The sequence below is a fragment of the Nerophis ophidion genome, linkage group LG02, assembly GCF_033978795.1.
Source record: "Nerophis ophidion isolate RoL-2023_Sa linkage group LG02, RoL_Noph_v1.0, whole genome shotgun sequence".
Taxonomy (NCBI): domain Eukaryota; kingdom Metazoa; phylum Chordata; class Actinopteri; order Syngnathiformes; family Syngnathidae; genus Nerophis; species Nerophis ophidion.
This window is the reverse complement of record NC_084612.1, coordinates 68,505,854-68,530,402: the sequence shown is the minus strand read 5'-3', so window position 1 is coordinate 68,530,402 and position 24,549 is coordinate 68,505,854. Positions and strand designations below refer to the sequence as shown.

Genomic DNA, 24,549 nt, shown 5'->3' with positions numbered 1-24,549 from the left:
AGGCAACAAACTATAAACATGAAACAAAACACTTGTGCTATGGCATGAAAGACAAAAACTTACGTGGAAAAAATGAAGTGAATTATATTTATAGTGAAGTGAATTATATTTATATAGCGTTTTTCTCAAGTGACTCAAAGCGCTTTACATAGTGACACCCAATATCTAAGTTACATTTAAACCAGTGTGGGTGGCACTGGGAGCAGGTGGGTAAAGTGTCTTGCCCAAAGACACAACGGCAGTAACTAGGAGGGCAAAAGCGGGAATCTAACCCGCAACCCTCAAGTTGCTGGCACAGCCACTCTACCAACCGAGCTATGCCGCCCCACAAATGAAGAGCATAGTAAGGCATGAAGCAGATAATCGAGGTCGTGAAGGAGGTGATGTTGCCAGACTGACTACCTGGTAACTGTGGCTTAAATAATCAACATGATAAGTGAAAACAGGTGTGAGACAAGACAGGTGAACTGATTGGTCGTCATGGTAACAAAACAGGGAGTGAAAAAAAAAAAGGAACTTAGAGTCCAAAGGTCAAAAGCACCTGATAATCCTAGGCAGTCTCCCATCCAAGTACTAACCAGGCCAGACAGTACTTGGCTTTGAGAACAGATGAGATTGGGGATGTTCAGGGTAGTATGGCCATACAAGACTCATGATCAGACATGACAGAAAACTAAATCAGTTGGCATGGTAAAAGACAAACAAGAAAATGCAAAACAGAACTAAATGTCCAAAAAACTAAACATAGCATGACTAAAACAAAACATGAACCATAGGCGTGACAAAAACAGGTGCACGTCCGGAACAGGCGGCAGGTGAAAATAATGAGTAACTATGGAAACCAACTGAGAGGTGCACAAACTGGAACCGAAGGAGTCAAAAACTAACAGAAAACACAAAAAGACTAAAAAATATAAATCATAATATGATCCGCTATATTGTGACTCCAGACAATGGCATTTAGTGTTTATTATTACCGTATTTTTCGCACTATAAGTTGCAGTTTTTTTCATAGTTTGGCCGGGGGTGCGACTTATACTCAGGAGCGACTTATGTGTGAAATTATTAACACATTGCCGTAAAATATCAAACATTATTTAGCTCATTCACGTAAGAGACTAGATTTGATCAGATTTAGCAACTGGGAGTGACAGATTGTTTGGTAAACGTATAGCATGTTCTACCGTATTTTTCGGAGTATAAGTCGCTCCGAAGTATAAGTCGCACCTGCCAAAAATGCATAATAAAGAAGGAAAAAACACCAAGAATAGACATTTGAAAGGCAATTTAAAATAAATAAAGAATAGTGAACAACAGGCTGAATAAGTGTACGTTATATGAGGCATAAATAACCAACTGAGAAGGTGCCTGGTATGTTAAAAGGGAACATTATCACAATTTCAAAAGGGTTAAAAACAATAAAAATCAATTCCCAGTGGCTTGTTTTATTTTTCTAAGTTTTTTTTTCCAAATTTTACACCTCCCGGAATATCCCTAAAAAAAGCTTTAAAGTTCTTGATTTTCCCTATTTGCGATGCGACTGTCCATTTCCCTGTGACGTCATACAGGCAACATGGCGGTTACCACAGCAAGATATAGCGACATTAGCTCGGATTCAGACTCGGATTTCAGCGGCTTAAGCGATTCAACGGATTACGCATGTATTTAAACAGATGGTCGGAGTATGGAGGCGGACAGCGAAGAAGAAACTGAAGCTATTGAGCGAATAGCTATTGATGCTATTCGGCCATAGCATGGGTGTACCTAATGAATTGGCCCATAGCATGGCTGCCTTATTAGCATCGCCGGTAAAAGGTGCGGACCAAACGATCAGGACTTTCGCATCTCGTGACACTGGAGCAACTTAAATCCGGCGATTGGTAAGTGTTTGTTTCGCATTAAATGTGGGTATCTAGTTTCAAATGTACATCCAGCTAGCATAAATAGCATGTTAGCATCGATTAGCGTAGTATGTTAGCATCGATTAGCTGGCAGTCATGCTGCGACCAAATATGTCTGATTAGCACGTAAGTCAACAGCATCAACAAAACTCACCTTTGTGATTTCGTCGACTTAATCGTTGCAAATGCATCTGCAGGTTATCCATACATCTCTGTGCCATGTCTGTCTTAGCATCGCCGGTCAAATGTGAAGACACTTTGGTACATTCAATGGGGGTTTGGCGGCAGATTTCTTGCCAGTGGTGCAACTTGAATCCCTCCCTGTTAGTGTTGTTACACCCTCCGACAACACACCGACGAGGCATGATGTCTGCAAGGTTCCAAAAAATAGTCGAAAAAAACGGAAAATAAAAGAGCTGAGACCTGGTGTTTGTAATGTGAAAATGAAAATGGCGGGGGTGTTACCTCGGTGACGTCACGTTCTGACGTCATCGCTAAAAGCCCGATAAACAGAAAGGCGTTTAATTTGCCAAAATTCACCCATTTAGAGTTCGGAAATCGTTTAAAAAAATACATGGTCTTTTTTCTGCAACATCAAGGTATATATTGACGCTTGCATAGGTTTGGTGATATTGTTCCACTTTAACGTAACATATTATGGTAAGAGTCATTCAAATAACTATAACATAGAACATGCTACACGTTTACCAAACAATCTGTCACTCCTAATCGATAAATCCCATGAAATCTTATGTCTAGTCCAGGGGTAGGGAACCTATGGCTCTCGAGCCAGATGTGGCTCTTTTGATGACTGCATCTGGCTCTCAAATAAATCTTAGCTGACGTTGCTTAACACGATAAGTAATAAATAGTTCTGCTGGTAATCGCAGTGTTAAAAATAATGGTCAAAATATAAAACATTCTCATGCATTTGAATCCATCCATCCGTTTCTATCGCACATTAATGGTGAAAAGTATTTTATTTATTATTGGTTAGCTTCAGAATAACAATGTTATTAAAACGAATAAGAGATGCACGCATTTTTTGTTGTAATCAGGAAAAGTCCAAATAAAAGAGGTGTAGAATTCTCTTGTCAGAACGTGGGATGACACTGTACAAGGTTTCTCCACATTGAGCTAAATTAAATCAAGTCTCCGTTTGATTCCTTGCTTCTAGTCTGTTTAATAAATGTCATCAGTGTTTGAACCTGTCAGTTGTATTCAATGTTAAAAATATTATAAGGCTCTCACGTTAATACATTTTAAAATATTTGGCTTTCATGGCTCTCTCAGCGGGCTTCACGGTGGCAGAGGGGTTAGTGCGTGTGCCTCACAATACGAAGTTCCTGCAGTCCTGGGTTCAAATCCAGGCTCGGGATCTTTCTGTGTGGAGTTTGCATGTTCTCCCCGTGAATGCGTGGGTTCCCTCCGGGTACTCCGGCTTCCTCCCACCTCCAAAGACATGCACCTGGGGATAGGTTGATTGGCAACACTAAATTGGCCCTAGTGTGTGAATGTGAGTGTGAATGTTGTCTGTCTATCTGTGTTGGCCCTGCGATGAGGTGGCGACGTGTCCAGGATGTACCCCACCTTCCGCCCGATTGTAGCTAAGATAGGCGCCAGCACCCCCCGCGACCCCGAAAGGGAATAAGCGGTAGAAAATGGATGGATGGGCTCTCTCAGCCAAAAAGGTTCCCGACCCCTGGTCTAGTCTCTTACGTGAATGAGCTAAACAATATTTTATTTTTTACGGTAATGTGTTAATAATTTCACACATAAGTCGCTCCTGAGTATAAGTCTGCGACTTATAGTCCGAAAAATACGGTATATGTTTTTTTTCCATTCTTTATTATGCATTTTCGGCAGGTGCGACTTGTATTCCGAAAAATACTGTATTATTTATACTTTTTTGGGTGAATTTCTTACACATTTCAAGAGGAAAAATACATGCAAATACAAAAATGTCTACTACAGAGAACGGTGATTCTCAGAAGGATACGACCCTATTATTTTAATGTGAAATAAATGACCTGAAGGTAGAGCCAAGGAAGAATGATAAAAATAAAAAAAAGTGGGGTTTTTTTTTGTTTTTTTTTCACTCTTGCTTTTAATAAAAATTGACTTGACCTGCTCGACCTTGGCGGCCGCTCTTTGCCTTCGAAAGATGGCAGTGGTGCAAAAAGGCAGTGCAAAAAAAACAACATCAGCTCATCCGGAGACTCGGCGAACCGTGACGTCGAGAGGAATAAGTGTCTGGTCACAAAGCGGCTCTACTTCCATGTCCAGCGACTGCAGGTCTAAACCCAGCAAACCAGCAAAGGCTGGATGCAGGATCTCGTCCTCAGGGACGGAACTCTGCCTCCAGGAAATCACAGTTTCCGGAAAAACTGATAGAGGGAATGGCGTGGCATCGTGAGAACTGAACAATAAAGGCTATTTTGGGACTAAAGCAGAGCACTAAACATTCAACAACAGACTATATCTCAAATTCTTCCCAGGATGTCGTAGTGGTTTGTGCAGCCCTTTGAGACACTTGTGATTTAGGGCTATAAAAATAAACATTGATTGATTGATTAATGTAAAAGAAGGCCCACTTAAAAACTGGCATAAGCGTGGGGTGAGCAACATTGCAATCTGTAATGAACCGAACGCCACCATCGTCATGCCTGTCTAAGCGATGACGAATGTAAACAAACGACACGGTCGAGCAATGTTGTCAAAATATTGTGCAATTTTCCTATTTTAGTTCAGGGGTGTCAATCTCAAATACAGAGTGGGCCAAAATTTTAAACGGAACAAAGGTTGAACAAATTAACCTTTTAATAGGGACCCAAACACGTTTTGCATTAAATATTGAACAAGCAAGGCTTATTTAACTTTAGTGACATGCAAAATCCAGTTTCAAATAATAATAATAATAAAAAAAATACCAAATTTAAATACTAATTTTAAGCCTTTTTTTCTATTTGCAATCTTCTGAGGTAAATATCAAATTTTTTCCACAGGCTAATAATAAATTTGAAAATAAAAGAACAATAATGAATGAACCAAACATTCAAGCTTTGAAGTAGCAAGAGAAAATGCATAAATAAAACAATTATTGGTCAGCTTGCTGGAAGTTTCCCGGAAGAGTTAGTGCTGCAAGGGGTTCTGGGTATTTGTTCTGTTCTGTTACGGTACGGATGTTCACCCGAAATGTGTTTGTCATTCTTGTTTGGTGTGGGTTCACAGTGTGCCGCATATTTGTAAAAGTGCGAAAGTTGTTTATACGGCCACCCTCACTGTGACCTGTATGACTGTTGACCAAGTATGCATTGCATTCACTTGTGCGTGTGTGTGTGTGTAAAAGCCACAAATATGTGGCACACTGTTAGTATGGAGGAAAAGCGGACGTGACGACAGGTTGTAGAGAACGCTAAAGGCAATGCCTTAAATGCACGCCCCCAATATAGTTGTCCAGGTGTAAATCGGTCGAAATTCGGGGGTATGGTTGCCCCGGGAGATTTTTGGGAGGGGCACCGAACTTCGGGAGTCCACCGGGAAAATTAGGGAGGGTTGGCAAGTATGAGTATTAGCGGTGAATGCTGTGTTACAGCGGCACCGACGCTGTATAACACCGGCGGGCCAGCTCGAATGCTAAATTGATATTGCCTCAAGGGCCAAATTAAATTACACGGCGGGCCAGAGTTTGACACCCATGTTTTAGTTTGTTGAAATTTGACTTAGCAGCTAAGCAACCATTTTTTTTTTACACTTGTGTGACAGTTAATACCGTATTTTCCAGACTGCACCAGTATATTAGCCACCATCACTAAATTTTAAGGGGAAACATATTATTCCAAATATACACCACACCGAATAAGCTGCAAAAATACATGTTGTACAATTAGTTATTCACACAGAAAGTGTTTATCTACAAACCTTAAAGGCCTACTGAAACCCACTACTACCGACCACAAAGTCTGATAGTTTATACATCAATGATGAAATATTAACATTGCAACACATGCCAATAAGGTCTTTTTAGTTTACTAAATTGCAATTTTAAATTTGGCGCAAAGTATCCTGTTGAAAACGTCGCGGTATGATGACGTGACGTCACGGATTGTAGCGGACATTTTGTTCCAGCCCCGATCCTAGCTATAAGTCTGCTTTAATCGCATAATTCCACAGTATTCTTGACATCTGTGTTTGCTGAATCTTTTGCAATTTGTTCAATTAATTGTTGCGTTTGGACCAGATGTTCCTCCGAAGGAATTTAAGTTGCTGGTCAATCCCAAGTTCTTTTGATGACACATAAGCTGATTTTAAATGATAACCCAGAACAGAATAGGTATTTTGCAATTTATTCCAAAGCTTTGGAGAGACCAACCTAAAAAAACAACACGTTCAATTCGCGCCACCGAGATAATCTGAAAACCCTACGGACGCGCTGTCTTCTTCCATATCTCCCCCGCCCACACCTACCCGAACGAATACACATATCTGTTGTTCTGCTAAGCCTGGGACAGGAAGAGATAAGAAGGGAGTATGGCTACTCCTTACATTCCTAAAGCTTCAAGGTTAACACACGCAGTTTACTAGCGGACAACCAAAAAGAGAACAAATGGAAAAACACTAGCTGTTTTCAAATAAGACTATGAATATAAAGAAATAACTCTTAAATATGGATATATGTAAATATCTATCTCCGTCACTAGCTAACCATATCTTGAAGCACCTCTTCCTGAGGTCGTTTCAGTGTTATCGTTACTTTTTAAGCCAAAATGCTTCCGTTCTCCCTTTTCTGTCTACACATTGTGTCTGCTTGTAAGTACTCAGTGATTGTGCACTGCCGGAAATGCTCATCTGCTTGTAAACCAGCAAAGACACATCGTGACGACGACAGGAGTGCGGGGGCGGTGGTGGTGGACCAGTACTTTTCAAAGGCGGTATAGTACCGAATATGATTTATTAGTATCGCGGTACTATACTACTGTATGTATACCATACAACCCTGATTTGTAACGTTTCTTAGTCGATTATAAATAATAAAATAATCAACTTTATTTTTCATTTTTTTATTAATTCATTTATTTTTTAATCTGTCCTGTCCAGCCACACAGGCAAGTCATAGTGTTGATGTAGATGATCTATATCTGCTGTACAGATTTACTTTAGGGAAAAGAGAAGTGTTTGACACGTCTCTTGTTGCCTTATTTGTATTTGACTTTGTTAAATGTTTGGGTATAATTTAATGCAACAAAACCAGTTTTCTGTTAATATACAAATTCATCAAAGCTGTTTATTTCATGGGAGAATGTAGTTAATCATAGAACTGGCACAGAATATTATTAAAAAAGTATTAACTTTGAATCTGTTACCTCCAAGAATTGAGCCGAATCGTGTGGTGTCCAGAGATTCACAGCCCTTTTTATCACATTCCTCCAAAAAATAAACAAACAGCTCTGATCAATATTTAGTTTTACTTAATTGAAAGCTGGTTTTGTTTCATAAAAATTTACCCAAACATTTTATAAAGTCCAATACAAATAAGGCAATAAGAGAAGTGTCCATCCCTTTGCTTTTCTATAGTAGTTATGTAAAACAGATGGGGGCATCTACAGTATATATTTTTTTTAAAACAATAATACAATATCTTTTGTTGTTGATTGATTCAGAGTTGTTACAAATAAGATTAATGCAAAAAAAAACATTCTTACTGTAAAAAGGTTATCAGCTATGCAGAGAAATGAAATGCAGAGAAACCACCCGGCCGCTCAAAAGAAATCCTGCAGTCTTTTGGATGTGAAAAGATAATTGTCATTTTTCACTTTGAAGCGTTAAACCCTCGTAAAAAAGAAGATGAAATATACAGAGGAGTTTAATTAAACGGCCAAACACCCTTAAATGAACGGATCCACGCTTCAAAGTGAGCGACGAGATTGCGTTTCACGTCTGCGGCGAGGTTAGCGGCCTGACCCCGGCGAGCGCTTAGCAATGGAGTTTGCGGCATCACACATGGGGACAGATGGACTCAGCAGCTGTCAGAGTCTTGGCGCCGCATCGCCTTGCTTGTTGTTCTTTTGTTGTTCCTGCTATTACACAATCACGTCACCTGCCGGCAACCTTTTAAAAAATGTCCAACGGTGCATAGCTGTAATGCTGCAAAGACATTATGCTTAAGTGGAAACATGTAAGCTGCTTTGGAAAAAAAATAAAAATAAAAGCTACAGTATTATGCCCATTATCATCATTATTGTGTCAGAGCATGATTGTAGTCTCCATGATGACTACAAGACATATGGTGAACATTTATCATCTCACCATGAGCCCAGCATGAGGTGCGTGTTACTGAGAAGGCTAGAATGTAACTATAATAGCTAGGGGTGTCAAGAAATAATAGATTTTTGAATGAATCGGGATTCTTACTTGTAATGGTTAATTAAAAGAAAAGGCAATTAAAAAAAATAATAAAAGAAATTATATATATATATATATATATATATATATATATATATATATATATATATATATTTATTTTGTTTGTATTTTTTATATTATATATATATATTTTGTTTTTATTAAAATGTTGAAAAATCTATTTAAAAATATACATGCAAACACATACATATATGTACATACATTAATACATAAACATGAATATATATATAAACACATATGTAAAAAAAAACCTATATGTATGTATATTTATATATGCACATACATAAATACACACATACATACATATATATATACACATATATATATATATATATATATATATACATACACACATATATATACACATACATATATATTTATACACATACATATATATGTATACATATACATATATATGTATACACATACATATATATGTATACACATACATATACATATATACACATACATATATACATATATACACATACATATGCATATATACACACACATATATATACATATACATATATACACACACACACATATATACATATATACACACACACACATATATACATATATACACACACACACATATATACATATATACACATACATATATATATATATATATATATATATATATATATATATATATATATATGTATGTATATATATACACATATATACACATATACATATATATACACATACATATATATATAGAAATATATATTTATTTTTATATGTATGTTTATATATAAATGTATATCTACTGTATGTAATAATGTATGTATGTGTTTGCATATATATTTTTAAATACATTTTTCAACATTTTAATAATAAAAAAAATATATATATCAATTTGTTTTTGTATTTTTAAATCACCTTATATATATATATATAACTATATATATATATATGTTCACACACACACATACATACATACATACATACATACATACATATATATATATATATATATATATATATACATACATATATATATATATATATATATATATATATATATATATATATATTTAGGTGAGGTCCATGACCTGAGATGGGATCCACCCCATGGGGTCCCGTGGGGACCAGGCTTCAATCCTCACGGGCACAAACATTGCAATCAATAGAGGAAGACTTCTCCTCTATCGATTAGTCCCTAAAAGGTGCGATATATTACACTTTTGTGTTTTCTCAAGAGGAATTTGGACACCTGGGGACCGTTTCCTGACAAAGTGTGTGACGTGGATATATTTTAATATATCCCACATTTACCAGCGGACAGCCATCTACAAAACGTAAGCGGACAGTGGCAGCTTTTAAGGAGAGGCACAGCAAGTGTGACCTCAGGCTATCAGCAGCTGGCAGTTCGCTGTGGACTCGGAGTGACCGAAGTAAAGAGTCTCTAAATACGAGTACAGTCTACAATAACACCAGAAATAGAGGCTTACATTTGTTGCCTGGCGTTTTTAATAAAGAAAGAGTGACCAAAAGTATTGGAGAAATCTCTCGAAAAAGAAATTCTCAGCAACGATTGAAAAATAGACCAAAAACGATATTAAGAAGAAACATTTTTTATACCAATTAATAACAGATAATTGGGGCGGTATTGCTCGGTTGGTAGAGTGGCCTTGCCAGCAACTTGAGGGTTCCAGGTTCGATCCCCGCTTCCGCTATCTTAGACAGTGCCGTTGTGTCCTTGGGCAAGACACTTTACCCACCTGCTCCCAGTGCCACCCACACTGCTTTAAATTTAACTTAGATATTGGGTTTTACAATGTAAAAGTGCTTTGAGTCACTAGAGAAAAGCGCTATATAAATATTTTTTTCACAGATATTTTTTTATTCATATATTATTTCTTTGCTTTTTAAAAACATTGTGTTAAAAGGGAATTAACACGTTATTATGCCTAATTGTGTTGTGATGCCCCGCTGGATGCATTAAACAATGCAACAAGGTTTTCCAAAATAAATCAACTCAAGTTATGGAAAGAAAATGCCAACATGGCACTGCCATATTTATTATTGAAGTCATAATAATGTATTTTGTAGCGGCCCAGAAAAGTTAGTTCTGCAAGGGGTTCTGGGTATTTTTTCTGTTGTGTTTATGTTGTGTTACGGTGTGGATGTTCTACCGAAATGTGTTTGTCATTCTTGTTTGGTGTGGGCTCACTGTGTTGCATATATTTGTAACAGTCTTAAAGTTGTTTATACGGCCACCCTCAGTGTGACCTGTATGGCTGTTGACCAAGTATGCTTGTATTCACTTTTGTGTGTGAAAAGCCGTAGATATTATGGGATTGGGCCGGCACGGTTTATTGGCGCTCTGTACTTCTCCCTACTTCCGTGTACCACTCTGTACAGCGCCGTTGTTAAAAGTCATACATTTTACTTTTTGAAACAGATACCGATAATTTCCGATATTACATTTTAAAGCATTTATCGGACATCTCTAATTAAAACCCCATAATAATAATAATAATAATAAAATAAGTTTAGTTAACTTTAGATATTTTAAGTCAAGGTGGGCCTTTCAACCAACATGCATGCGCCAGTTGAAACTCGAGAGTTCGATAAAAATAAGTTCAACGAATAAGAGAACTAATAACTAATTAGTTCTCTTTGGTAAAGTTTTCCAGTGAACATCACATGATACAGATACTAATTGCGAATGGTATCAATTGTCTTCATTAAGGGTAGAGCCGCTATCTTATAAAATGGCAAGCTGTAAATGGAAGGTGAGTCAAACTCATGGGGAGGTTCCGCAGTCCTTATAGCTCACGGTTTGTGCTTTGTGTTTGTGTGAATTTAAGGAATATACTCTATTTATACATACACTATATTGCCAAAAGTATTTGGCCACCCATCCAAATGATCAGAATCAGGTGTACTAATCACTTGGCCAGACCACAGGTGTATAAAATCAAGCACTTGGGCACGGAGACAGTTTCTACAAACATTTGTGAAAGAAATGGCCGCTTTTAGGAGCTCAGATAGTTCCAACATGACTGTGCACCAGTGCACAAGGCAAGGTCCATAAAGACATGGATGACAGCGTCTGGTGTGGATGAACTTGACTGGCCTGCACAGAGTCCTGACCTGAACCCCAAACACACGTCAAAAGTGGTAAAGGAGTGGCTAAATTAAACTAGAATTAAGTTTACGGAATGGCCTTCCCAAAGTCCTAACTTAAACGTGTGGATAATGCTGAAGAAACAAGTCCATGTCAGAAAACTAACATTTAGCTGAACTGCACCAATTTTGTCAAAAGGAGTGGTCAAAAAATCCACCAAAAGCTTTTTAGAAGTTTGTGGATTTGGCTACCAAAAGTGCCTTATTGAAGTGAAACTTGCCAAGGGACATGGAACTAAATATTAACATTGCTGTTTGTATACTTTTTGACCCAGTAGATTTGCTCACATTTACAGTAGACCCATAATAAATTAATAAAATAACAAAACTTCATTAATGTTTTTCTGTGACCAACAAGTATGGTTGTCACAAAAAAAAATAAGAGTTGTAGAAATGACTGGAAACTCACGACAGCCATGACATCGACTGTAAGATGACTTTTATTTCCATTTATTTGTGAGTTAGTATGTATTAACGACTAGAACATACAAGCCATCATAAAGTCTGTTCGTGGAAAAACAAAAATCCTAATCTACGATTTGACTTCCTCGAATGGCCTTGATATTGCAACAACAGGAGCAGGCTGTTCTGAAAACATCCCATGAGGACTCTCAAAGACGGACGCTTTTGACCTCCCTCCCTCCTCAACGACACCTGGAAGTCGAACTTTGACCTATGTACATCATGTGTTGTCTTCATTATAACACTTACATAAGACTTTTCATTTTATGCAGCTCTAGACAATATATTTTTGTGTGTTTTTGGTCCAATTTGGCTCTTTCTACGTTCCGGGTTGCCGAACCTTGGGCTAGAGAGTCATGATGCTGTTGTAATCAAGCCAAGGAGAGGCAAACCGCAGCACGAGTCCGCAGCCCTCAGCTGTCTGACTCCATAGCGGGGCTCCAGAGTTAAAACGGTTGAAGCAGCAAACGCCCTGAGGGAGGGTGATGGGGTCTGGGTGGTTGGGGGTCTAATGAAGTGACTGAGGGCTGACTGTCCCTGACCGCCGACAAGCCATCAGGCGAGGAGCGAGCACTCTCAGCTCCCCCCAGTCGTGAGTCCTTCGGATCAATTAGCAGGCTTAATCGCGAGCCCCCTCCCCCTAAAAGGTCCCCCGGTGTATCTGTCATTTTTACTGCCACACCACCGCCATCTATCAGCCGCCACCTCTGCTTTAACACCGCATTGATGTTCCAGCTTGGTAAACGGTAATCAATGTCTTCACAACTGAGGGCTGCTTTAAAGGATTTTTTTTTTTCCGCTCAGGAGAGCCGGACCGGCTACGAGTTGGCTTGAATTACCGGGGAAGACATAAATCTGTCGGGACCGGCGTGGGATTGAAGTTGCGGTGTACACAAGGTGAATATTACCCCACGACTTGCTTATGGCTTATCAAAGCAACAACAAAAACGAGCATGATTTGTTGTCAACGCGGGGGGAAGAAGGGAAGTGTGAGCCGGCTTGTTCGGATGCGGGAACGCGTTCACGTCGGCGCCATCAATCACAATCAGCCCACTGTGCCTGCTGGGTTGCTACATGGCCCCTATAATGTACACATTGTTTAAACCATTAGTGCACAACACCGGCATTCCCGCTTGGGATACTTGATGCAGGCGTAATATGCAGTATTTGCTAGACGATGCCGCCTGATTTACTGTAGCAAAATGCCACTGGCGGATCTGCTTCAACAGGAACACAACTCTTAAACTCCCCAGGCTTGGTTCCATTTTGCCGTACTCTGGCTCCCGCACATACTGGGAGTCAAATATAGTGTACAGTGTACATACAAAAATACAGTATATACCTACAAACTCAGTTTGTACATCCACACGCACATTCACCGTACAAACATACATATACACGTACATGTACATATACAACCACTGTTCAAACATAGAGTACATATGCATGTACATTCACTGTACAAACATACATATACACGTACATATACAACCACTGTTCAAACATACTGTACATATACACATACATTCACTGCACAAACATACATTTACACACTGTACATATACATTCACTGTAAAAAACATACATATACACGTACATGTACATATACAACCACTGTTCAAACATACAGTACATATGCATGTACATTCACTGTACAAACATACATATACACTTACTTTAAATATATATGTATATGTACATACACACACACATACATAAATACATACATACATACATACATGTATATATATATAAATGTGTGTGTGTGTGTGTATGTACATATACATATATATGTAAAGTAAGTGTATATGTATGTTTGTACAGTGAATGTACATGTATGTGTATATGTACAGTATGTTTGAATAGTGGTTGTATACGTACATGTACGTGTATATGTTTTTTACAGTGAATGTATATGTACAGTATGTGTAAATGTATGTTTGTACATTGAATGTGCGTGTGGATGTACAAACTTTGAGTGTGTAGGTATATACTGTATTTTTGTAGGTACACTGTTCACTATATTTGACTCCCAGTAAGTATATTTATATGTATTATTACATATATATACATATGTGTGGGAAAAATGACAAGACTACTTCATCTCTACAGAACTGTTTCATGAGGGGTTCCCTCAATCGTCAGGAGATTTTCTCTCCTGACGATTGAGGGAACCCCTCATGAAACAGTTCTGTAGAGATGAAGTAGTCTTGTGATTTTCCCCACACATACATATTGTGCTCTAACACGGTATCGAGCACTATTCTCTGGATAATCCAAATAAGACATACACACATACATATATATATATATATATATATATATATATATATATATATATTAGGGCTGCGAATCTTTGGGTGTCCCACAATTTGAATCAATATTGATTCTTGGGGTCGCGATTCGATAATATATCGATTTTTTCGATTCAACGCGATTCTCGATTTAAAACCGATATTTTTCCGATTCAAAACGATTCTGTATTCATTCAATACATAGGATTTCAGCTGGATCCATCCCAGTCTGCTGACATGCTAGCAGAGTATTATATTTTTTTATTTTTTTTAACGATTTTATAATTGAAAAGGACAATGTTTTATCAACTGATGGCAATAATGTGGGCTTCACGGTGTGTGGGCTTCACGGTGGCAGAGGGGTTAGTGCGTCTGCCTCACAATACGAAGTTCCTGCAGTCCTGGGTTCAAATCCAGGCTCGGGATCTTTCTGTGTGGAGTTTGCATGTTCTCCCCATGAAAGCGTGGGTTCCCTCCGGGTACTCCGGCTTCCTCCCACCTCCAAAGACATGCACCTAGGGATAGGTTGATTGGCAACACTAAATTGGCCCTAGTGTGTGAATGTGAGTGTGAATGTTGTCTGTCTATCTGTGTTGGCCTTGCGATGAGGTGGCGACTTGTCCAGGGTGTACCCCGCCTTCCGCCCGATTGTAGCTGAGATAGGCGCCAGCGCCCCCCGCGACCCCGAAAGGGAATAAGCGGTAGAAAATGGATGGATGGATGGATGGCAATAATGTAAATTTATTTTAACTATTAAACAAACCAAAAATATGACTTATTGTATCTTTATGAAAACATTGGACACAGTGTGTTGTCAAGTTTATAAGATGCGATGCAAGTGTAAGCCACTGTGACACTATTGATCTTTTTTTTTTATAAATGTCTAATGATAATGTCAATGAGGGATTTTTAATCACTGCTATGCTGAAATTATAACTAATTTCGATACTGTTGTTGATAATATTCATTTTTGTTTCACTACTTTTGGTTTGTTCTGAGTCGTGTTTTCGTCTCCTTTCAATTGCTCTGTTATTTGCAGTTCTGAGTGTCGCTGGGTCAGGTTTGGTTTTGGAATTGGATTCTATTGTTAAGGTATTGCTGTGTAGGGTTTTTTGGATTGATTATACATATATACACATACATATATATATATACACAAATATATATATGTACACATATATGTGTATATATATATATATATATATATATATATATATATATATATATATATATATATATATATATATATATATATATATATATACACACACACACATATATATATATAAATATATATATATACACATACATACATACATACATATATATATATATATATATATATATATATATATATATATATATATATATATATATATATATATATATATATATATACATACATATACACTACATATATATATACACACACATACATACATATATATATATACATACACATATATACACACATACATACATATATATATATATATATATGTATATACATACACATATATATACACACATATATATACATACATACACACATATATATACATACATACACACATATATACACACATATATACATACATACACACATATATATACATATATATAATTATATATATATATATATATATATATATATATATATATTTATTTTTATTTATTTATTTTTTTTCCTGTCCAACCACTCAGGCAAATCACATTGTTGTTGTCGATGATCATATTTCCAGTACAGATTTACTTTGGTTTTGTTTAATAAACATTTTTCTTTTCCAGTTTTCTTTTAAGTAACATAGAAATTTACCAGAGTTGCTTATCTATTCTTCGGAGGAATCTAATTAATCAAAGAACTAGCACGCAAATTATTAAAAAAAAAAAAATAAATAAATAAATAAAAGTATTGATTTTGAAGTGAGAAAATCACGCAGTGCCGGAAGATACACAGCCCTAATCGTCATCTTTCAACACAAACCAAGTTTGGACCTTTTGTGTGAAATAGTTCAGAATTTCCATTGGCTCTTGGATTTCAAGTGTCCTTTTACACCGTCCTACCCCACGGCAAGGGGTCAGTAAAAGGTCATGGCCTTCCTACATAGAGGCATCGCTCTTTTGACACTCCCCTTCTCTTGATTCAAAAAATGTAAGCCAAGGATTGATCGGCTTGAGGAACGACTCCTCCCAACCCCCAAATAGCACTTAGCTCAGCGTTAAGTACCCTGACACATACATAGAAGTCCTATAGTGACTCGGTCAAAAGTGCACACTACAAACCTCTGCCAATACGATAATATCCACTAATGATGACCCTTCATATAAAGCAGGGGTGTCAAATGTACGGCCCGAGGGCCGAATCAAGCCCGCGAACAGGTTTTATCCAGCCCACGGGATGAGTTTGCTAAGTATTAAAATGAGTAACGATATTTTAGTCTTCAAGCCATCCGAAGAGTTTCTACTTGATGGACTCTTCATTCCTAACTCCAAGCGACGTTTCTAAGTTTTACAATATAACTAAAACAATTCTTACTTACTAATACAGCCAATGAGTTATGTCTGTAGGAGTGTTTTCATGCATATTTGTACGCGCTATGGTAATGTAGTCCCCCTAGCGTCGTTAGCATCAGCTGACATGCTAACACGTCTACGAGTGTCTGTGTTAATATTATTAACTTACCATAGCATTATTTTTGTACTGTTTCAGTTTCACAAATTCCACAGATATGTCACAGCGGAGTAATTGAGTCTGTTTCGCTCAGTGGTGTTAAACCGCGAACAAGTTTTATTTTATTTTGTATTTTAGGGATGAGTTTGCTAAGTATAAAAATGAGCCGAAATGTTTTGAATGAACGGAACTGCTGTTCTAAATGTGTCCACTAGATGTCGCAATAGCAATTCTTTGTATCGTTGTAGATGATGCTCCAAATGTAAAAAAAAACATAAATAAATTGATGCTAACAGCATTAATAGCATCCTGTAATTTCATTAAGATATTTTTTGGTCTTGATTGATTAAGAAATTAACACCAATGAGTTGACTGATGAACATTATCATATCATTTATTCAGAAAATATAAATAACGACAGATAAAGATAGAATACTATTAACCGCAACATGTAACTATAAAAAAACAACATTATGACTATGATTATCAACCATTGGTCCCTTTAAAATTTATTATTACTCTATCTCAAAACTGAATGCCACTGTATGTAGTATGCCCTTGGTTGGAATTTAATAACAAATTTATGTTACTGCATTATGTGTTATTCTATTGTAAATATTGTAAAATTGTGAGAGAGTTGTGTGAGCTGAGAAAAATTGTCTTGAATGATTGTAATTGTTTGTTGTGTAACTTGTCCTAAGTTGAAAACGAGATGCTGCATCTCCAGGGGTTGTCGTTAATAAAATTAAATTTGTACTATTTCAGAATGTGCTAGTTCTATTTTTAAACAAGGAAAAAATTCTGACGTTGTCTTTATTTTTAAGTTATCATGCCATGATTTTACCAGTTTGGCCCACTTGGGAGTATAGATTTGCATGTGGATGCATGCGTCCGGCCCACTTGAGAATGTAATTTTCTCCATGCGGCCTCTGAGCTAAAATGACTTTGACACCCTTCATATAAAGCATGCATAAGTCCATGCATTAGGAATTATTGGTTCATAACCCTTGGAATATGCAAGACAAACTACTAAATGCAAGCCAGCCATCCCACGATTGTGTTCATTAAGCTGACACACTGTGGAATCTAACCACGAACATTATCACATCATTTATTCAGAAAGCATAAATAACGACAGATATAATACCATGTAAGTGTAAAAAAAAAACATGATTTGTACAATTTCAGAATGTGCCTGTTCTATTTTTAAGACTCTTTAGACTTACTTTTATTTTCATTCAAATGAAATTTGCAGTACAGATAAGAAATAAATTGTGTTGCATTAGCTCGTCGTTGTGCAGGACAAAAGAGCAATAAAATGCAGATATGAATATATTACTGTACAGATAAATATATTGCACTTTTGCATATGCATCCAGGTTTATGGATGTATGTTATATTGTCTTTATACTCCAGCCACTTCATCTGTTTTTGGGGGGGAATTGAGGGGATTATTATGATGCGTTCAAGAGTCTTATGGCCTGAGGGAAGAAGCTGTTACAGAACCTGGAAGTTCTGCTATAGAGGCTGTGGAACCTCTTTCAAGAGTCCAAAAGTGAAAACAGTCCTTGGTGGGGGTGGGAGGAGTCTCTGCAGATTTTGTGAGCCCTGGTCAGGCAGCGGCTTTTTGCGATTTCTCGGATAAGAGGACGTGGAGTCCTGATGATCTTTTCTTTATCTTTAAGTTATCGTGCCGTGATTTTACCTGTGCATCGGTTGGGGATGTCTCTGCGCTGCTGACCTGTCTCGTTGGGGATGTTCTCCTGCTACTTACTGGACTCTCACTATTATGCTAGATCCACTATGGACTGGGCTTTCACAATAGTATGCTAGATCCACTCAACATCCATTGCACCGGTCACCCAGGGGGGATCCCCACATCTGCGGTCCCCTCCAAGATTTATTGTCTCGTTAGGTTGAGTTTTTCCTTGCCCTAATGTGGGATCTGAGCCAAGGATTTCATTGTGGCTTGTGCAGCCCATTGAGACACTTGTGATTCAGGGCTATATAAGTAAACATTGATTGATTGGTTGAAAAAAACAACAACATTATGATCTGTACAATTTCAGAATGTGCTAGTTCTATTTTTAAACAAAGAAAACAATATAAAGTTGTCTTTATTTTTAAGTTATCCTGACTTGATTTTACCAGTCCGGCCCACTTGGGAGTAAATTTTTCTCCATGTGGCCCCCGATCTAAAATGAGTTTGACATCCCTGATATAAAGCATGTATAAATCCACGCGTTGGGGATTATTGGTTCATAACCCTTGAAATATGCAAGACAAACTAATAAATGCAAGCCAACCATCCCATGATTGTGTTTAAAAAGTATAAATAATGACAAATAAAGATAGAATTGTCACGTTTGGAACGCATATTGATGCCCGAAGGTGTCACCCCCAGATGCAGCAGGACCAGACAGGCAGGATAGCTGGTAACAGCTGATTTTAATATACAAAAAAGGTAACAAACCCTTGTGCAAAGCAGAAAAGAAACGGCGCGCCTACGCACGGGAAGCTAATGCTAAAATTAGCAGGGAGTCCAAACAGTCCAAAAAGAGCGTGCCGAACGCCCCGAAGCTAAGACAAGACTTAGCGAACAAACAAGGACTTAGATAAACCAAAACGTGACTGTTGCATGTAGCAAATGACGAACCAAGGACGGACTGAGGAAGAATGCAGGCTTAAATACTAACGTAACAATTGCCCTCAGGTGTGCGTAAAAAGCATAGCAGCTGGGACAAATAGGAAACCATGGTTTCCAAAACAGGAAGTGCACACACAAACTAAGGGATCGGAACAGTCCAAAAATAATCAAAACACACAAAAGGACTCAAGAACAAAAACTGTCAGATCCGGGAGACGGATCATGACAAGAATACTAATAACCCCAACATGTAAGTGTAAAAAAAACAAAAACATGATTAAATTACAATTTCAGAATGTGCTAGTTCTATTTTTAAACAAAGAAAAAAATTAAATTTATCTTTATTTTTAAGTTATCCCCCCGTGATTTTACCAGTCCAGCTTTCTTGGGAATATAGATTTGCATGTAAATGCATGAATCCATGCATTAGGATTTATTGGTTCATAACCCTTGAAATATGCAAATACAAACTAATAAATGCAAGACAACCATCCCATGATTGTGTTCGGAAAGTATAAATAAGAGACAAATAAAGATATAATTCTATTAACCACAACATGTACGTGTAAAAACAAAAAACAAAAAAAAAAACATTATGATCTGTATAATTTCAGAATGTGCTAGTTCTATTTTTAAACAAAGAAAATAATCAAAAGTTGTCTTTATTTTTAAGTTATCCTGCCTTGATTTTACCAGTTTGGCCCACTTGGGAGTAGATTTGCATGTAGATGCGTGAATCCATGCATTGGGAATTATTGGTTTGTAACCCTTGACATATGCAAGACAAACTAATAAATGCAAGCCAGCTATCCCATGGTTGTGTTCAGAAACTAAAATAACGACAAATAAAGATATAATACTATTAACCGCAACATGTAAGTGTAAAAAAACAACAGCAACATTACGGTCCGTACAATTTTAGAATGTTCCGGTTCTATTTTTAAACACAGAAAACAATCTAAAGTTGTCTTTATTTTTAAGTTATCTCGCCGTGATTTTACCAGTTTGGCCCACTTGGGAGTAGAGATTTGCATGTAGATGCATGAGTCCATCCATTGGGAATTATTGGTTCATAACCCTTGAAATATGCAAGAATAACTAATAAATGAAAGGCATTCATCCCATGATTGTATTCAGAAAGTATAAATAACAACAAATAAAGAGAGAATACTATTAACATCATCATGTAAGTGTAAAAAAAAACAACCCATTATGATCTGTACAATTTCAGAATGTGCAGGTTCTAATTTTTAAACTCAGAAAACAATCTAAAATGTTCTTTATTTTTAAGTTATCTTGCTGTGATTTTAACAGTTTGCCCCACTTGGGAGTATAGATTTGCATGTAGATGCATGAGTCCATCCATTGGGAATTATTAGTTCATAACCCTTGAAATATGCAAGACAAACTAATGAATGCAAGCCAGCCATCCCATGATTGTGTTCAGAAAGTATAAATAACGACAAATAAAGATAGAGTACTATTAACAGCATCATGTAAGTGTAAAACACAAAAAAAACATGATCTGTACAATTTCAGAATGTGCTAGTTCTATTTTTAAACACAGAAAACTAAACGTGTCTTAATTTTTACGTTATCGTGCCGTGATTTTACCAGTTTGGCCCACTTGGGAGTATAGATTTGCATGTAGATGCATGAATCAATGCATTGGGAATTAGTGGTTCATAACCCTTGACATATGCAAAACAAACTAATAAATGTGAGGCAACCATCCTATGATTGTGTTGAGAAGGTATAAATAATGACAAATAAAAATGGAATACTATTAACCGCAATATGTAAGTGTAAAAAAAATAAATAAATAAATAAAACATTTCGATTTGTACAATTTCTAAATATGCTAGTTCTATTTTTAAACAAATAAAACAATCAAAAGTTGTCTTTATGTTTAAGTTATCATGCCGTGATTTTACCAGACCGGCCCACGTGGGAGTATAGATTTGCATGTGGATGCATGAGTCCATGCATTGGGAATTATTGGTTCATAACCCTTGAAATATGCAAGACAAACTAATGAATACAAGCCAGCCATCCCATGATTGTGTTCAGAAAGTATAAATAACAACAAATAAAGACAGAGTACTATTAACAGCATCATGTAAGTGTAAAACAAAAAAAAAAACATGATCTGTACAATTTCAGAATGTGCTAGTTCTATTTTTAAACACAGAAAACTAAACATGTCTTAATTTTTACGTTATCGTGCCGTGATTTTACCAGTTTGGCCCACTTCGGAGTATAGATTTGCATGTAGATGCATGAATCCATGCATTGGGAATTAGTGGTTCATAACCCTTGACATATGCAAAACAAACTAATAAATGTGAGGCAACAATCTTACGATTGTGTTGAGAAAGTATAAATAATGACAAATAAAGATGGAATACTAATAACCGCAACATGTAAGTGTAAAAAAAAATAAAATAAAAAATAAAACATTTCGATTTGTACAATTTCTAAATATGCTAGTTCTATTTTTAAACAAATAAAACAATCAAAAGTTGTCTATGTTTAAGTTATCCTGCCGTTATTTTACCAGACCGGCCCACGTGGGAGTATAGATTTGCATGTGGATGCATGAGTCCATGCATTGGGAATTATTGGTTCATAACCCTTGAAATATGCAAGACAAACTAATGAATACAAGCCAGCCATCCCATGATTGTGTTCAGAAAGTATAAATAACGACAAATAAAGATAGAGTACTATTAACAGCATCATGTAAGTGTAAAACAAAAAAAAAACATGATCTGTACAATTTCAGAATGTGATAGTTCTATTTTTAAACACAGAAAACTAAACTTGTCTTAATTTTTACGTTATCGTGCCGTGATTTTACCAGTTTGGCCAACTTGGGAGTATAGATTTGCATGTAGATGCATGAATCCATGCATTGGGAATTAGTGGTTCATAACCCTTGACATATGCAAAACAAACTAATAAATGTGAGGCAACCATCTTATGATTTTGTTGAGAATGCATAAATAATGACAAAAAAAGATGGAATACTATTAACCGCAATATGTAAGTGTAAAAAAAATAAATAAATAAATAAAACATTTCGATTTGTACAATTTCTAAATATGCCAGTTCTATTTTTGAACAAATAAAACAATCAAAAGTTGTCTTCATGTTTAAGTTATCATGCTGTGATTTTACCAGACCGGCCCACGTGGGAGTATAGATTTGCATGTGGATGCATGAGTCCATGCATTGGGAATTATTGGTTCACAACCCTAGAAATATGCAAGACAAACTAATGAATGCAAGCCAGCCATCCCATGATTGTGTTCAGAAAGTATAAATAACGACAAAGATAGAGTACTATTAACAGCATCATGTAAGTGTAAAACCAAAAAAAAACATGATTTGTACAATTTCAGAATGTGCTATTTCTATTTTTAAACACAGAAAACTAAACTTGTCTTCATTTTTCGTTATCGTGCCGTGATTTTACCAGTTTGGCCCACTTGGGAGTATAGATTTGCATGTAGATGCATGAATCCATGCATTGGGAATTAGTGGTTCATAACCCTTGACATATGCAAAACAAACTAATAAATGCGAGGCAACCATCCTATGATTATGTTGAGAAGGTATAAATAATGACAAATAAAGATGGAATACTATTAACCGCAACATGTAAGTGTAAAAAAAAAAAATAAATAAAACATTTCGATTAGTACAATTTCTAAATATGCTAGTTCTATTTTTAAACAAATAAAACAATCAAAAGTTGTCTTTATGTTTAAGCTATCATGCCGTGATTTTACCAGACAGGCCCACGTGGGAGTATAGATTTGCATGTGGATGCATGAGTCCATGCATTGGGAATTATTGGTTCACAACCCTTGAAATATGCAAGACAAACTAATGAATACAAGCCAGCCATCCCATGATTGTGTTCAGAAAGTATAAATAACGACAAATGAAAATAGAATACTATTAACCGCAACACCAAAAAAAAAACATTACGACTTGTACAATTTTTAAATGTGCTAGTTCTATTTTTAAACAAAGAAAAAAGTCTAATGTCTTTATTTTTATGTTATCCTGCCGTGATTTTACCAGTTTGGCCCACTTGGGAGTAGATTTGCGTGTAGATGCATGAGTCCATTATTGGTTCATAACCCTTGGAATATGCAAGACGAACTACTAAATGCAAGCCAACCATCCCACGATTGTGTTCATTATTCTGTGGAGTCCAACCTAGAGTGAACACCCATGTGGGCCACATTAAACTGTACAACGACGAATTAGGGATGATAATGTGTGCAAACGCATCCAGCGTGCAGCCAGGACGAACATGACAGCAGTTCACTTTTGCATGTTTCAGTCACTTCCAGAACAAGTCTCTTCACGGTGGCACAAGTCCAAGTTGCCCCCGACAGAACGCATCCTGACAGCGCATCAAGTGGCTGCAGCGCCGCTGTCTTGCGCATCGTTCCACGCTGCATTCTTTTGCACCAATACGCACAAAGTGAAGTGCGTGCAAGTGGCAACAAGTTGCACCGAATTGCCATGAAAAAGCTGCACATTATGCATGAAATTTTTTTACAAAAAAGTGCTTTCTTACCTTTGCTGTCCACGTCCACGGTGGCAGGACTCAACAGGAGCGCGTCCCTGCAAGGCTGCGGCGTGTGTATGAAATCCCGTGTGGTGGAAATGAAGCTTCGCCGGTGTGTGTACAAGCCAGCCGACCCACCCGCACCACCACCACCACCCTCCCCTCGCTTGTCTTGCGTCCACGTCGCGCGTCTGGCGCAGGACGAGGGGAGCCGCTCTTTGGCACCGCGCGATATACGCAGCCCCCTGGTGGTGATGGGAGGGATCTACACGCAGAGAGAGGGAGAGAGAGAGAGAGAGGTTTGACACAGCAGCTTTATTTCCATGCGAGTAGAATTATTTCTGCACAATTTATTTACTCAACTGCAGAGAGCACCGTGGATCCAGTAAAAAGTAGAGAAAAAACCCTTCTTTAATGTG

At 37.1% G+C, this 24,549-nt stretch overlaps 1 protein-coding gene across 1 annotated transcript in view; it reads right to left on the bottom strand.

Moving 5' to 3' along the window:
• LOC133544296 (cadherin-22-like) overlaps window positions 1–24,269 on the bottom strand; it is a 589,788-nt gene extending 565,519 nt beyond the window's left edge. Inside the window, exon 1 of the mRNA XM_061889489.1 lies at window positions 24,140–24,269. The gene's annotated coding sequence lies outside the window, so the exon portion shown is untranslated. The remainder of the gene's footprint in view (window positions 1–24,139) is intronic.
• Between the last annotated feature and the right edge of the window lie 280 nt (window positions 24,270–24,549).